Here is a 17,940-nt window from a genome sequence, read left to right as displayed (position 1 = left end):
AGATAAGTGTGGCTGGACCAGAATGTGGAGTGTTGAAAGAGCCACAGGAGAAGGACAGAAGATACAGGACTTCACGTTGCTGGGTCCCTAAAGTGTGGATCCTATCCGTAAAGGAGTTTGTAAGAGGGAGGGCGGGAGGAGGCCCATGAAGAAGTCCCCGGAGCTGACGACATTGAGAGACAGAGCATGGCTTTGAGGTCATCCAGGGAGCCATCTTGAACCACAACTAAACCTGCACTGCCTTTTTTGCTACCAGAAAGAGGGGCTTCATCCACGACAGGACACTGCCGTGACCCATACTGAGGCCTCTGCACTGATGGTGCCTTTCCGGTGACATCTGGAGGTGGAAAGGAGCTCTGTCCCTGTGTCTGAGTAAGGACTTCGAAGGGGCAGCAGGGTCATCCTCGTCTCCCCTCACACTTTCTGTGCAGAGAGGAGGCCTCCCTGCAGCGCTGTGGAGAAACTGCTGGCACAGAAGTACACAGCTGTGTGGGAGGGGGTGGCCGAGTCCACAGTGAGGGGGAAGTCCTCCGTGTCTGTTCTGGAGACGCTGTACCCGTCAGAGACCTCTCCTTTTTCATTGCTATTCTTACTGTAGGAATAATGCAGAAGCCTCAGTCCTTGCCCAGGGTATTGTCGATACCAGTACATGTAGTCATGGTTGTCAGTCTGGTGGCAACTCAAGGTCACCTGTCGTCCTGTCTCTGCGAGCTTGTGACTTGGACTTTGGGTGATGGCAGCCTCCGTGTGTCCTGTAATAGAGAGAGTGACCCAAGCCTGCAGATGCCCCTCAAGGAGAAGTGGGTCTCCCTGGGTGTGGGTGGGGAGTCCAACTCTACTCATCACTCACCTGCCCACAGGAGACAGAAGGCCACGTGGACGAGCTGGGTGTCCATGTCTGGAGCAGGGCACACTCTCGTGTCTTCCAGGCTTCTGAGGAGAAACAAGAAGATGGCTTCTCGAAAACTCAGTGCTGTCACTTTCCCCAATCCATGCCTGAGCTGCTGTCACAGCTCAGGCGAGGCCTCCATTCTGCAACCGCAAACCCACAGGACTTAACATAATGTGGTGGAGACTGTCTCTAACCAGGGAAGTAGACAGCACGGGAAGCAGTGACAGGAGGGCTCAGCATGGTGGGGGAGAGGGACAGGGAGGGGGCTCATTTGTGCCAATCACAGGTCTTCTCTTGGGGTGTCTCCTTCCTTCTCCTTTCTAGAGGTGACAATGTAACAGTTCACTTTCTGTTGGGCTAAAGCACCCTTTAAGAGTCCTCACACCAAGGGTTATCATCAACAATACTCACAACATATACGAAAGGAAACTGAAAGGCTGCTCATAGCAAAGGTTTATCAGTAGTAAGTAGTAACACTTTATCAATTAATTTCTGTCCAGTGTCCAAAAGAGATTGAGGTATTTACAATCTTTTCTCCCTCTTTTTGTATGTGTTCTACCTTTTCCATTACCATGAAATTGCACAAATCACAAAGAAGCCAATGCTGTCTACCGAAGAATAATCCAGTGGAACACTGAAATTGTTTGGGGAAGAGAAGAAGTCGTGACTAAGGGAGCTGTTCCTGTATTCTCTGTTTTTCAAGGGAAGCTGGTAATAGGCACAGGAAAGGTCAGATCAATCGGAAACAATGTAGTTCAAAGGAGATTAACAGAAAAAGCTATGTGTGAGGGAGCTAATGAGCAGAGATCACCCCATTTTTCTAGGTGCATTTGGGTAGACAAGTTTATGTGAACATGGGAAGGAAGGATGGGAAATTAAAAACAGTAGAATGGATAATATTGATCCTCGGCAGAAGGAGGAAATAAATTGAGAGGAAGAGGGATATAGTTGGTATTTTATTTGTAGCTCATTGAGTCTTAAAGTTAAAAATCAGTTTTAACTATAGAAGAATTCAAGTTTCACCCCTTGGATCATTTGTGATGTGTAACTGGGCAATGTATAGAAAGGCGTGGTAGAGGGAGGCCTGGATGGTGGCCCAGGTTTCTGAATGAACTGAAGTTATGTTATTCCACATAAGAAACCAAGGTCTCTGGTGATTCTGGCTGGCCTCTATCTCTGGAGGTAGAGGAATATAGAGTGGGGCACGCTAGATGTTGCTGTCAGTCTCTGCTGACTCTGAGTTCACATGGCATCTGTCTTACCACTTTTTCATTCCAGAACAGGTCTTGAGACACCCTTTATTTGAAAATCAACCCAAATGAACATATTATAATTCCTTCATTTCAAAATTTGGTAACTGGTAAATTCTGTGTTGTTTTTTTTTTCATGTTTCAGACTCTAGGAAGCCTCTTTGTAGTCTAAACCATGTTTTAATGTCACATGCTGTGACAGTGTTGCGCTGGGGTTCATTCAGGGGCCACAGCTTTGGCTATGGGAAGAGATGTCCCCAGGGAAGACCTTACTTCAGCCTCTTAATGTTTGATTCTTTGATATAAGTAGTCTATGTTTGGTCCTCACTGTCAGCAGAGATTAAAACGTATTAGCCTCTACAGCATAGGTATAAATCATTCAAGCAAAATGAGGGCTTTCTTATACCTTAGGGCAATTCTCGGTGATCTTTTATTAGGTTATTTTTAGCCCAAATGATTCGTGATTCTTTAAGGACTAGTAGATGGAGCTTTGCATAAACAATGGTCTTCCTTAAGTGGTATGGAGAAAAGCAGAAACAAGCAAAGGACGCTGCTCAGTACCTTGCATTACAGCCTGGTATGAAAAAAGGACACAAAAAAAGAAGACTAACCCCAGCTGGTGACAGGAAGATAGGAAGCTCACCCTGCAGAAAGACACAGAATCCTCTTACCTTGCCACGACTGAGACTCTCATCTCTGCCCAAGATTTACCTGAGCTTGGGAGACAATAGGGCAGAACTGGCTGATAATGTGTTCAGGCCTCTGGTTTGAGCAAGTGGAAATCCACAGATATTACATTATAATTCCTTTAGGATAGAACAGCCATTAGAACTGGGGACTGCTTTGGGCATGGACAGTCAAGATGAGACAGGAACATCTATAGTGATGAGGTTTACAGTCTAGGGAACAGGAGAAATGTCTTTCAAATAATGATGAAAATTCACATAAAACAGCAATGGCACCAAAAGCCATGGACAGGAAAGGTTATAAGCACCTATCACATTGGGAGTTGTGGATTAGAGGAATATTACACGTTAAACAGCCGGATAGAGAAAAGAGAATGGAAGAGATGAGTTGTCTCAGAGAATCTGGCTTGAAAGAGGAAGAGCTTTTTAGTCTTGAAGAACATGCTGCTCATGAGAGACAAAGTGAGATAGTTTCTTTTGCTGAAGCAGAGATGAAGGTGTGGGGAGTCAGGGCACAGCCAAGAAATAGACAGAGTGGAACAAGGCAGAGACTATGACAAGCATAGGTTGGAGAAGCTGGAATCCGAAGACCCTAACTGGGAAAAGAATGTAGATTGGTGGTGTCAAAAAATAAACATTGATAGATAAGTAATCACAGCCTTTCTGAGCCCAGAGCTGAGGCAGCTCTGACACAAGCTGCAAACAAGACTATAACATCAGCTGCACTAAATTATGGTTCACCAAAACATACTTCAAGTTAAAGAAGAAAGCCTAGGCTACAGAATGAAAGAATCCACAATGCTTGTAATAGAATATTAAGGAATCTGCATGAAATGGCATGTCAGGACAACAGGGCTACGGTTTCATCATATTAGCCAGAACACAGGACATGAAGATATAGTGGAAGATACACAGATTTTATAAACACAAAGAAGTCTCTGTCCCAATTCTCTTTCTTACCAAATATGAGGCCTTGGGAAGACTATTCACCGTCCTTGAACTTCTGTAGTCATAAAGGGAAATGAAAGTATCTTATTTGCGTGATTGTGACTAAACTTTTGAGACACAACGTATGGGTAGACATTAATACACGTTAAGAAATAAGGACTTTATGTAACTGTAACCCCTCTGTATATCATCTTTATAATAACAATATATATATACATATATATTTTTAAAGAGAGCTAAGCGCTTCATGCTTTCATAAAATGAAACAGGATTGGACACATGGTAAGAAGGTGCTGGTGGAGACGAGCGTTTGGTTCACACACTGGAACTTATCCTTTTTGGTTCAAAGTGCTCTGAGCTCATCAGGAGAGAAGCAGCATGGTAATTACTGCAAGGCTTTGCAAGCTACTGGCACAAACATACACAGGCAAGTTTTCGTGTTCCATGGTTTAGCTCAAAACTACAGTCAAGAGAGTGCTGAGCCCAGAATCTGTCAGGGAAGTCTCTTTCTTCCGTTTGCATATGTGAGTAAGACTCGAAGATGAGCTGGGGGGTCCAGCCAAGGTCCTGCTGATAGAAGGACATACTGAGGGCATACTGGGAATTAGGGTCATCTGAGTGTTACTTTCTGTCAGGAGTCTGGGATTTGGATAACTGCAATCCCAAAAGGGTCTGGAGAAAAAGGGGCTGGTGGATCCCCAGCAGAAAGTGGAGGATTCAGAAGACCACAAGGTCAGAAAGGTGATGCTCTCCTTTTCTGAAGAGCTCTGATCCCAGGACAGAAAGCATCTCCCAGGGAAAGACCTTGAAGCTTATGACCCAGCTGTGTTAGGTAATCCCGAGCCTCCGGTGCTCAGCATTTGTGCTCTTGAGTAAAGGCTGAATTCTTGTCCTACCTTGTTAGTGCTGACTGGAGGATGGCGGCGTGATATCATTGCCCTCCTGCCATCCTTCTGAAGACTCTGGTGGCTTCTGTGGCAGAAACAATGGCTGCATTTCCCCTTCCTGAGTGTGCTGTGTGATTCTTCTCCTCCCCTTTACAGAGCTACCCTCCCAGCTGCTCTGCATGGACCCACGACAAGCTCACTCCCGCTTCTTCTCCCCAACCTTGACTAATTCACAATGCCATCTTGCCCAGCCCATCGGATCCCTGTCCTGAAGCCAGCTGTGTGTCAGTTCAAGACAATTCCCTGCTGGTTTGGTGGGAATCCCCTCCATAATGCAGAGGGAGATGGAAGAAGAATACAGGGCACACACACACACACACACACACACACACACACACACACACACAGAGGAAGAGACTTCCAGAAAGAAAGGTCCAGAGAAACTGAGGCACAAGACTGAGAAAGAGATAAGTGCTATGGAAGCTGAAGAAATCCAGTGAGGGAGAGATCTGAAGTGTCCTGGAGTTGTGTTGACTCCATCTCCCAAGCTGAACAAAGAGCAAACCCTGAAGACAGAGAGTGTTTTTATTCTTCCCTTCCTTTCTCTCTGATTGCTTCTTTTCCCTTCACCAGCCTCTGAAGTTTCAGTGGTGTCACAGCTCCTCCTGGTGGTCAAAGTGGTACAATACCCCCCCATCTCAGTAAGAGCAGTGTTATACAAAGAATGGCCTTTCAGACCTGGGGACACAGAACCAGAGAGGGTTTTGAAGTCTCAAATAAAAAGTTTAATAACAATAAGCATTAACTATTGTGAGAACACCAATGGCCACCACCATTCTAAACACACTGGCTTAGAATGTTCTTTAAATGGGGAGAATGCAGTCAAAAATCACTGTATATCTTACAAAATTAAGAAGCCAGAAGGAAGGGGGTGGGGGGCATTGGTTTTGGATAGGGACAGGACAGATGAGAATGTGGAAAGGGATGACACTGATGACAGCATATTGTTGTTTGTTAAATGACAATGCTTTGTTAAATTGTTAAATGGAAACTACTTTGTACAACTACTTAAGATTTTTTAAAAAATGGTTGGGGAACCAGTTCAAATTGCTGTAGACTCCTCAAGAATCTCACTTACTGGGTTTTATATTCTTGGCCCAGAAACAGTGCTTGACATGTAGCATGTGTTCAATACCTTTTTTAACCTACTTTTTTATACATAAGTTTTTAAAAATAGTTTATGACCGTGTCTCCTCTTCTAGGAGACACCACTTTGTTTGTCCATGTTCCCAGTACAGCCCCCTCATCCTGCCAGTATTTACCTACTACATACCTTGATGTGTACCCTCCACCACAGAATTAGCAGCTGCTCTTGCTCCCATGCTTTTACTTCCACCACATGCTCCTTAAATGTTTCTTCCCTTGACAGTGGACAGTGGGGAGGTGCCCTCTACATCACCAGCTGTGTAAACATTCCCTTCGCCTTCCATGCCCGTTTAGGGGACTCCAGGCCTCAGACCCACCACAGATGCTTTCTTCTCAGCACTGGAGACACTCCCATACTATGTTCTGGTCACTAAACATCTGTGCATGTTGAATTTGTACAAAGTTTCTGAAATCATGGATACTATGTGGATAATGGGGAATTTTTTTAATGAAACAACTTTTAAAAAGACTATTTCATTTTAAAGGAATATTACATTTTAAAATGAAAATTACAGGTGAACAGCTAATACTGAGCTGAAACGCTCATAAAGTGGCATATTGAATTAAAATTACTTGTACAATTATTTTAAAATAATTTTAAAAAATCTAAAAGTAAAACAATGTTAAAATCACTGTATGATATCTGACTAATCATAAAAATTATGATCATTTGGAGTTACAAAAGTTGATAAGGATGCTAGGTGCTAGTGGTTCACGCCTGTAATTCTAGCTTCTCAGGAGGCTGAGATCTGAGGATTACGGTTCAAAGCCAGACCGGGCACTAAAATCCATGAGATTCTTATCTCCAATTAACCACTAAAAACACAGCAATGGCACTGTGGCTCAAGTGGTAGAGCGCTAGCCTTGAGCTGAAGAGCCCAGGCTGAGAGGTCAAGCCCTACAACTGAAGGGGAGAAAAAAAAGAGTTGTTAAAGATGTTTTGAAGGACAGGAGTTTATGCCAAATCTTAGAGCAATCGAACCAGACCTATGCCGAGAATAGTTCTAAGAACCATCTCTGCTAGATTGTACAAAAAGGTCAGTATAGCTGGGCACTGGTGGCTCACACCAGTAATCCTAGCTACTCAGGAGGCTGAGCTCTGAAGATTGCAGTTTGAAGCTAGCCTGGGCAGGAAAATCTGTGAATCTCTTCACTCCAAGTAAAAACTGGACATAAGAGTTGTGGCTCAGAGCCCTAGCCTTGAGCAGAAAAGCTCAGGGACAATGCCCAGGCCCCATAACCAACAACACAAAACAACAACAAAAACCAGTATGTAAGTTTGATTATAATTTTCTGACATTCCATTTTTCAACTTGATGCAGTAACTTTTGAGGTTACCCTTAGGGGTTTGTAACTTCATAAAGCTTGTCTCTGCTCAGTTAGAATTTTTACTTTTCCCAAACTACTTGTTAATGCATTAAAATCCATAGTCTTCTGTTGGCTCTTACCTATAGAAACTGTTTACCTTCTTATCATTCCTTTCCTGATCCTATGTTTCAAAGGGATAGGACTGAGAACAAATAGGAGTTTTAAGGAGACAATGTTTTGATTCCAAATGAGGAAGAAGAATTTTTTCAAACTGGATGATTAAGAAGGTACTATGATCTCTTGGGATTGAAATATAAAATCATTTTTTTCCAGGAGCTTAAAATAGCTCTAGTTAAGGATACAGGTAGAGAAGCCAAATTGCTCAACACTAGTTGATGCTATATAGACCAAAAATATAACTATATCCATAAATGCATACAGAATTTTACTGAAATTTAGATGTGTTCCAATGTCAATATGAGGCTGCTGAGAACTTTCAATGGGGAAATTACACAATCTATGTTTAGTTTAGAAAGCTTACTTGAAGCCAGGAGCAAGGTAGCTCACGCCTGTAATCCTAGCTACTCAGGAGGCTGAGATCTGAGGATCAGGATTCAAAGCCAGCCTGGGCATAAAAGTCTGAAAGTCCATGAGACTCTTGTCTCCAATTAACCACCAGAAAACTAAAAGTGGCGCTGAGGCTCAACATGGTAAAGCGCTAGCCTTAAACTGAGGAGCTCAGGGACAGTGCTCAGACCCACAGTTCAAGCCCCACAGCCGAAAAAAGAAAAAGCAAAAAAAGAAAAAAAGAAAGCTTACTTTATGTAGAGAGTGGATTGAAGAAAAATAAATCCAGAAAGAAAAAGAATGCTCATAGCATGGTCTCAGAAATTCAGAAGGACTGATGTTTTCCTGAATTAAGGTAGAAAGTAGTGACTTGAAAGACTTGTTAAGATTCCTCAAAGATGAGTCTAGAATCTTCAAGACTGAAAAAAAATCTTTACAACTTCATATTTGAGTGAAGTGGACAGACACCTTAAGGAAGTTTCCATGTTTCTAGTCTAGTTTTTTAATTTTTTGTACTAATTTCATGCATTGATAGGAAATCTGGAAGAGGAAATCCTGATGAACTTAACTCGAGATAAACTGGAGAGAAAGCTAGACCTTCCAAGGCTAATGAGCATAGGAGAACCTGCCATGTGACTGGCGTCACCATGTCACTTACAGACTCATTTAGGGGCACATTTGAGAATAAAGAGTGGCTTTGTCTCAGGACACGATTCATATACCACAAGCATCCCAAGCGAATCAAGATGGAGTCACCCTACATCTAACATAGGTAACCCAAGCAATGGGGGCTCTCCTTACCCTTCTCATCTTCCTCTTCTAGCTTCTTGCCTTTATACTAAGGTAAGAACCCAAGTGAAAGCTACAGAAATGGTACATCTACACAAGGCTTCCATGGAGTTTGAAAATGTTCTTTGTCTACAGTCAGGCAACAGAAGGATGCCCCTCCCTCCCTTGCTTTGTTAGTGCATTCCTCCCTTTATGTTGGATAAAGAATCCTGGGATATTTTTCTTTTGGCCTTAGAATACCTCTGATTTTTAGCACAACCCTTAGATTTAGAGCCTCCTCTCTTAGGAAGGTTTTTTTTTGTTGTTGCATATTTCTCTTTCTCCTTCCTTTCCTCTTTTCCTCTCTGCTGCATTTTTGCAGTAGTTATTTTCAGTCAGCAGAATTTAAGGTATTTTATTGTAATGTGTAGAGGAGTTACAGTTATATTCACTAGATAATAGGTGCATTATTTCTCACACATTGATACCCCTTCTCATGTTTTTGTCCCATTTCCCTCCTCCCACCCTTCCCAATCATCTTGTTTTCCCCCTTCCCTTTCTGATTTCAAATAAACAAATGAATGTGTATACAATATGCCAGGTAACAAAGTCAGATACTGTAACAATCTGAGATTAACCAAAGGGCAACAAAAGAGAAGAGAAATGACATAGAAACAAGAGCTTTATCTTGTGTGAATTTAAGATAATTTTAACTTTCTGTTAAAATTACTTCATTTATACTGTACAGTTCTACAATTATTTCCTATGTGAATGGGTATCCTATGCTCAGACAATGGGTTTTTAGAGTGGATTTCACGTGGAAAAATAACCATCTAAGATCATAGAATATTTTCATGGTCCCATTGAAGGGTCATGGTGGAGATTTTAAAGTCTACGTCCTAGCCAAAGCTTGAGGACAAAGCACAATACCCAGTTCTTTGGCTATCGTTTCCCTTTCTTCTCTTCTCATGGAGCTTAATCCATAACCGATGCAATGATGACGACAAGAATGTCAGCTGCTTCCTCTGTAACAAGCAGTGCCTCATCTACAGCTGTCACTGGACATCCCTGATGGGGGTGCGGAGAGGGGAACCCCACAGCACACAGTGAGTACTGTTAGCCACTCACTACTGCAGTTCATAAGCGTGTGTCAGTCAAGTTCACAGGGTAGAATTCACTGTCACCCATAGGCTGACTCATCACCTGGGAGAGAAGGTCCAGGCACTGAGATACAGGGGCTAAGGAGAAATGCCCTCTGGCTCAATAGCTATGTGCCTATGAGCATATAAAATCATGCTTATTGAAATGAACTCCAAGACATGGAAACAAGAGACTTTTTATTATACTGTATGTGGTTCCTTATTCCTTTCTTCTTTCCTTTTCTCTTTTATTCCCTCCTGTTGCTGCTTATGATTTCTGTACTCTTTTTCTTGTATATGTTTATCTGATTTGGGGAGGGGGTTGGGAAGCACAGAAATGGTAGAGCAAAGGGCGAGCCAATTCCTCAGTGATACTCACTAGATACTATGTTGAAAATGAACTATGCAATTTCCCAGGGAGGGAAGCTGGTAGGGGAAACCTGGGAGAGAATGAGGGAGGAGAGGGCACTGCTCAAAAGGAAATAAAGTCATTACTTGACTCATGTAACTGTAACTCCTCGTACATCACCTGTACAATAAATTTTTAAAATGTCTTTATGATCTTGAACCTCTGTTCACCTCTTCAGCGAATCTCTCTCTTTCTTTTTGAAGGTTAACCTTCTTTTGTGATTTGAACCTCAATCTTTTGTATTGCACTAACATCCAGCCATTCAATTAAACTTCAGGTTGTTTCTCTGGGCACATACCTCACTTTATTCTGTAGTACTTGTATTATTCTTTTCTCCTTTGGCGTATTTCTGGAAACCTGTAATATCAGTGCTGACTGTTGACAAGAAGTTAAAAGAGAGGCATTTTTCCACCTTTAATGGAAAAATATCATGGAAATATCACCACATTCTGTACTGAAAACAAGGTCAATTGAGTTCCAAGTTTTGTCTTAATTCTTCATCATGTTGAGCTCACTGGAAAGAAAATAAGATTCATTCAACAGAATTTTCTCTTAATGAACCTCCATTCGCTGATGAATTTGCTCAAATCCTTCCTTTGATAGCTGTCACTCCAAAGGAATAGAGTAGGTAAATGAAGTTAACTGTATGGTTCCAAGGCCATGCAGAACAGAGGGCAGGTTTTCTTACAGCCTTGTCTCTCATAGGATCTATGCATTCTTCTTGAAATAAAAGTCAAGTCGTTAGATCAAAGTCAAGGGATAATAAAGCAAAGCCAGCCCAAGGAATAAAAGTACTCAAGACTCCATCTCAATCAGAGGCACAATATGGCGGCTCATATTTACTATGCTAGTTACTGGGGAAGCACAATGGCTGGGCCCAAGGGCATATGCCTCAGGCAAGAGCAAGTAAAAGGATTACAGCTCAGGCCAGCTCTGGCATAAAGCTAGCCCCTACTAAAAATATCCAGTGGAAGAAGGGGCTGGGTTTCTGGCTCAAGTGGTAAAGCACCTGCCTAGAAAGTGTGACATTCTAACTTCCATCACTAATATTTACAACCGCCCCAAATTAAATATTCTTTCTCTGCTTCCCAAATGGCAATTTTATAATCATAATGGAAAACACATTTGAGAAAATGCATTTCATAAATTCAAGGCAGGTGTATTGAAGAAGCTGGAATGATGGAATGTAAGAGGTTTACAAAAAGCTAATACAATTTCCTGAGTTCCTATGTGATCAACATTGTGTTGGGAAAACAAGTACATTAGGGAGAAAATTGTCATGAAAAAGGAATGTGAGGTGTCTTTCCCTATTTCTTCCAATTATGATGCTCTGAGTCAATCTCCAGCTTCACTTCATCTCCATCTACATGTCTGTTTCTTTCTGTAGGTTTTCTCTTTGCAATGTCTCTCTGCTTCATGGTAGCATTTATATTTGTCTGATAGATATTGATTTATGATATATATACATATAAACACACATATATATTATGTTTCTGTGGTAAAATTTAATTCATATTTAATTAAGAGTGCTTCTTATGAATATGAAATTTGAAGAAACAGAGTAATCCAAAGAAAATTCTAGCAGACATAAGTAATTCAGTTTGGCATCTTTAAATTATAATATCTGAATGAACGATTTTTTTTATTTTTTCACTATTTTCCTGTAATTATTTATTTTCCTATGGGGCCATTAAAGTCCAGAGACAGAAAGAAACACTAGTGAGAGAATGAAATCTAGAATGGTGTCCAGAAATCCAGATTGTTCTAAGTGGGTTTGTCCCACTTATGGGAACCCACGTATGGGTTCTCATACGTCAAGGCACATTCTGTTTCTGTTCTTAGAAAGTATTGATTCTTTTAGAAAGGTGATGTACAGAGGGGTGACAGCCACGTAAGTCAGGGAATAAGTGAATTTCTTTCTGAACAGGGTCATATCTTCCTTCAGTTTCTCCCAGATTTTTCCTTCCTGACCCTCATCCCCACCCAGTTATCTTGTAAGTATGGCGCCCTAACTGATTATACAACCAAAGTGCCCTCAAGTTGTGTAGTTCATGCTCTACTGCAGTGTCTAGTGAGTATCACTGCTGCCTTTGTCCCACCATTTCTGTGCTCCCCAGGACCCTCCCTCAAACAGATAAACTTACAAGACAAAAGTTCCAGAGAAACATATGAAAAGCAGTGTCTTATCCACAAATCACGAGATGAGTCAGTTCCTGGAACTAGTAAAGGCGGGAAATCAGGATTCAATAACTTCCACTCCCAGTCGTGCTATAGCTGAGCTGGTAGGTCGGATCTGTTGCCTGCTTGGACAGCAGCAGGAAGATGTGTGTCCGACATGGTTTGTTGTTTGTGGTCTTGATCCGGAATGTCAGACTGCATTATGTGCCCTGTATTCTATTCCTTTCAAACTGTCTTCTGCATTGGCCTTGTCACTCTGATCTCTCATTTTTTTTTTGCCAGTCCTGGGCTTGAGCTTAGGGCCTGAGCACTGTCCTTGGACTTTCTCAAGGCTAGAGCTCTACTACTTGAGCCTCAGCACCACTTCTGGCTTTTATCTATGTATGTGGTACCGAGGAATCGAACCCGGGTCTTCATGCATGCTAGGCAAGCACTTTAACCACTAGGCCAAACTCCCAGCCTGATCTCTCATTCTTTAATTTCAAATATTTCATTTCTTTCGTTCTCCCCAAACATTACTTAATGTGAAATATTAGTCACTGGAATTGAGACACCATTCAAATTCAAGTCTTGATACAAGACATTAAAATTATTTCTTCCCTATAGGGAAGATTTGATAAACTGTGGCCTGGGGAAAAATCTGGATGCAACTTGTTTTATTTTTACATTTCTTTTTGTCAGTGTGAAGAATCAAGCCTCATATCTCACCTATGCAAGGAAGAACTATACCAGTGAACCATACTCTCAGCCTACCGACTACTTTAATAAAGTTTTATTAAAACCCAGCCCATATTCCATCATTGCCTATTGTCTATAACTGTATTTGTGTACATCAACAGAATAGTTATGACAAAGACTGTATTGTATGTGCTTAAACATTTGCAATCTGCACCTTTGTGGATACCATTCATTTGCAAATAATTTTATGGAGACAGCCCCATAGGCAAGAATGTGAGTCCCCAAACTAAGTGCGGTCAAGAATTCAACGTATATCCTAAAAAAAATTAAGAAAGATGATGGAAGGGGTGGATTGGGAGGAGGGTGGGGAATTTTGAAAGAATGACATTGATCAAGACGCACTGTATTTGTAAACTGCTCTGTTAAACAGCAACTCCTTTGTATAACTACTTAAAGAGAATAGGATAAAAATAAAAGAGCTCCAAACTAGTGCCATCCTGGAACATGTACTCCAGAAAATGTAGATCTTTGCCAGGGCTCACTTCTCTTAAAAAGAGCCTTCTAGCACTAGCAGTGATTTTCTATATTAGAGAAAAATCCATCATAGAAGAGACTCTTAGATCAACAGTAAGCTTGTTTCAGAAGCACTTACTATGTACTTCATTCTCTTTGCACTTGGTCACCTTGTTTGCTTATACCACATGCTAAACATTTTATCACATCCTTTTTTTTAATATTTAGAATTTTTTCCTGTCTACTGGAGTGGTGAAAAGTCAGCCTGGTCTCAGGGACTAGTGATGAACTGGCCAGGAAAGTGGCTGGAGAGCTAAAGGAAAAAAATAGTCTGTATAGGAAAAGAATATGACATGGCTTTCAGAAGATTGTAACTACTGTTTCTGCCAATACAAATGTTAACATATTTGCTGAAGCCCAAGCAGCAGTAAATTAAGACACAAGCTCAAATATTCTCTCAAGGCTACTCAGCCACGTGCATGGAAAAGAGATAGCAAATGCAGACTAATTAAATATAAACATATGCCTCTGGGTTATCATGTGTTCAAAATTAGGATGGGAAAAATGGGATGTCAAATAATTCTAAAATAAAGGAATATGAGAATTTCCCTCCAGCTAAGCTGAGGACGGAGACTCCACAAAGTTACATGGTCAGGAATGGGCATGCAGAGAATTCATTTATGACACTGAGAACAGTCTCTTGCACAAAAAGTATAGACAAAAATGCTGTACACACATGCCAGTAGACTTTCCACTTTTATTAGTACATATTAATTGTACAAAATAAATGTATGGGCATTGACCTCTAGATATGTATTCACATAATAGTATAGTTTTATTAAATCACCCCTTTTATTACTTTCTTATTCTTCCTCCTTCTTCTTCCATCTCTTGGTCATCCCCTTTTATTTTGATGACTTTGATTTACTAAAAATGTTCTATCTACCATCAACAAGCAAGAGAAATGTGTTACTTGTTTTTATAGGACTGGCTTTTTTTCATTCAGCAAACTGACCTACAGCTCCATTCATTTTCCAGAAAATGACACCATTTTGTTCTTCTATATTATTGAGTAAAGTTCCATTGTGGAAGCTACATGACAAGCTGAGATCAGGCAAATCACAGTTCCAGGCCAAAAAAATATCATGAGGTGTGGAGCATGTCACATCAGGGAAATGGAAACTTATGCTGTAGAAAAGAAGGCCTACCTCATGGCCTAGTGCTCATTTCCTGGCTTGGGGACCCAACTTGCCTGTCACCTGGTTGGAAGGCATGGCTGTGGTTTGTGATGTAAAGTAAGGATACCTCAGAGATTGGCCTCAAACACTTCCGTCCTCTTGGGCAATACCTGATTTTCCTTCTTTATCTACCTCCCCCACTTCCTGCCCACCTTTGTGCTGATAGGCTCCTGCATCCTATATTTGCTAAATGTACTTCCTCAATAAATGAGTTCCTGCCTTGACAGGTCTTCCTGAAGTATCTGATTGTCCTCCGGTGAGGGAGGGCTGGGTGCAGGTGGTCAGTCGGCCCTCTCCTTTCTCGGCTTGTCCTGGTCGGGATGTGTTCTCTCTATCCCTTTTGCAGGTCAGGAGGGACCGAAGACTAAAAACCCCGACATTCTGGTGCCCAACGTGGGGCAGGAAAAGAGTGCTCATTGAAGCAAAACCATCGGCGAGTCAAGCCAAGCGAGTTACAAGGTAAGGGTCTCCCTGAAAAGATGGGGCAATCTCACACCAAGCATGAGGACCCGGCGCTCAAAACGTCGAGATTGATGCTTAAAAGCCAAGGTTTGGAGATCTCAGATCCCCAGGCTGAGAAGGTCTGGGAGGCCTTAACACAGGCCACTCCCTGGTTAATGGTGGCCAGTCTTCTCAATTGGACCACCTGGGACTGTGTAGAAAGTGTGTGAGAAGGAGGGAGATTGACTTGGGGGAGGTTCCTCCCCTTGGGGTCTATCTGACTTTGTCTGCTCTCAAGGCCTGCTTCTAGCCTGGCTCAGTTACATCTAGGGATGGCAGAGATGCCCCCAAGGTGGCTTCAAAGGACGATCTGATCAGGCCTAGGAAACTTTAATTGAGAAGTGCTCAGGAGAAAAAGGGTTTCAAGTCTCACTCTGAGGAGAGATTGTTGGTCTCCTTTGATCCTGGGGCCAGGCCCTAGAGCAAACTGGCCTGTGCAGGAATGAAGGAAAGCTCTATGGGGAGGTGGATAGTTGCCACTTAGGATGTAGGCACTCAAGCCCACCAGTCACAGACAGCTTCACTTGCAGAGGCGCTTTCTATCACCCCTACCTCTCTCAATGGGGCTGGAAGAGGAGTCTGTTATGGGTGTTGAAAGCAAGGCCACTTCAAAAGAGATTGCCCTGGGGACAGATAAGACCTGATCCCCCACAGGGACGTCTTTCAGGCCAGACCAAAGGCCAAACTCCATCTAAAACACCCTGTCCCAGATGTAGGAAGGGATTCCATTGGCAAAAGGATTGTAAATCTAAATTTGATATCAAGGGAAAGCCTTTAAACTAATGACTGGGCACCCTCCAGCCCCAGTGGAAATTGATTCCCAGTGGGAGAACCAAACCCAATTTGGGTACCTGCTAGAGATTTAAAATATTGTCAGCAAACTAAAACATAATTGCCCAAGAGCACCCCTTCTTGAGGTATGATTTTCCTTCTCCCTCTCGTTCACAGGAATGAGGAGACTATACCTCAGTCGCCTTCCTTCTCCTCATCCTGGGCATCATTATCCATGCCACCCACAAAGACACTAGGTTGGACCTACAGTCTCAAGTTGATTCCCTGGCTGCAGTAGTCCTCCAAAATCATCGAGGCCTTGATCTGCTTAAAAAGGCTGCAGGAGGTTCTCAACCGCCGCCAAAATGAACTCGATGCAAACTATCTCTGGACTGCACTAAATGGTTGGCTCCCTGACTCTCTCCCCTGCGTGGGCCCCTTGGTTACAGTGATCCTTGTATTCACATTTAGACCTTGTGTGATCAATAAGCTCCTTCAGTTTCTTGATCAGGTTAAAGCTGTTCAGCTAATGGTGGTTCGACAACAATATGCTGTGCTACGAGATGGAGGACTGGGAACCCTATGAGGTTGGCCCCGGCCCTTTCCAGGATGTACAGGTGTATAGAAGGGTTTCCTTTGCTGACGTTGGCCATCCCCCCTATTTAAAATCTCCATTTGGATCTGCCAGCTCTACAGGTGAATTGCCTGAAGAGCTAGAGTGGTAGTCAGTGATGGGTAAGATCCCCAGGGGGGGACAACCTAAGACAGGCAAGCACCTGCTTCATAAAACAAAAAAAGGGGAGAGGTGGGGCACGTCACATCAGGGAAATGGAAACCTATGCTGTAGAAAAGGAGGCCTACCTCGTGGCCCAGTGCTCATTTCCTGGTTTTGGGCCCCAACCTCCCTGTCACCCGATTGGAAGGCATGGCTGTGGTTTGTGATGTAAAGTAAGGCTACCTCAGGGATTTGGCCCCGAACACTTCCACCCTCACAGATTGCACCTGATTTCCCTTCTTTACCTACCTCCTCCCCCCCTCCCCCGCCCTGCCCACCTTTGTGCTGATAGGCTCCTGCATCCTAGATTAGCTAAATATACTTCCTCAATAAAAGAGTTCCTGCCTTGACGGGTCTCCCTGGCGGGTCTGATTGTCCTCTGGTGAGGGAAGGCTGGGGGCCATCAGTCAGCCCTTTCCTTTCTCGGCTCGTCCTGGTGGGGGCGTGTTCTCTCCATCGCTCTTGCAGGTCAGGAGGGACGGAGGACTAAACACCCCGAGAATGAGGGGCCATCCCAATAGAAAAACTGGATGTGATAGCACACACCAGTCATTCATCCGACATAGTGCAGGCCAGCCCAAACCCTTATCCATGGCAATACATTCCAAGTCACTACATGCCTACAACTAAAAATAGTATTAATCATACTTATGCACATAAATGTTAGACACACATATCTGTGAGTGTGTGTATATAAATGTGTATGTACATTTATAGTATATATCTGCAAATATGTAAATATATGACTATAGACTGATGTGTCTAAACATTTAATTTTCATAAATATATACTTAGTATAAAAGTTCATTTACAAATAAGGCACAGTAAGAAATGAAAAAATAATAAAAAGAATGAACATGAAAATACACCCAATGAAAGTTATTTAAAAGTTGTGAGTTGCATATTTCTAGAACATTCCATTTATTATTTTTGGTTCATGGTTGACTCTAGTCAATAGAAACAATGGAAGGCAAAGCACAGATAAGGAAAACCTTTAGTTTACATTCACCTTTTTATTTATTATTTCAAACTATTATAATTTTGCTTTCCTCTGGAAAAAAGTCATTAACATGGAAGAAGATCAGTACTTCCCTAAAGCAAATTATTTACTTGTGAAAAAGACAACATCTTCATCATTAGGGCCTTGTCCTAATCATCAGAGATTCCAGGTTTAAGAAAATCCATAGGAATAAAATTCATAATTGAGGTAATCCAGTGCCTTGGCT

General features: G+C 42.3%; 1 long non-coding RNA gene across 1 annotated transcript; it reads right to left on the bottom strand.

The window, feature by feature from the left end:
* Window positions 1-758: 758 nt before the first annotated feature.
* On the bottom strand, window positions 759-4,771 carry LOC150063689 (uncharacterized). Its single transcript, XR_016535449.1, has 3 exons — window positions 4,673-4,771; window positions 3,789-3,831; window positions 759-933 (listed from the first exon to the last, which is right to left on the bottom strand). It is a non-coding gene; the product is annotated as an uncharacterized LOC150063689 (long non-coding RNA).
* Between the last annotated feature and the right edge of the window lie 13,169 nt (window positions 4,772-17,940).

The sequence above is a fragment of the Megascapheus bottae genome, chromosome 5 (genome assembly GCF_031878675.1).
Source record: "Megascapheus bottae isolate mThoBot1 chromosome 5, mThoBot2.hap1, whole genome shotgun sequence".
NCBI lineage: Eukaryota > Metazoa > Chordata > Mammalia > Rodentia > Geomyidae > Megascapheus > Megascapheus bottae.
Note: the sequence above shows the minus strand (reverse complement) of the source record. Positions and strands in the feature narration are given on the sequence as shown.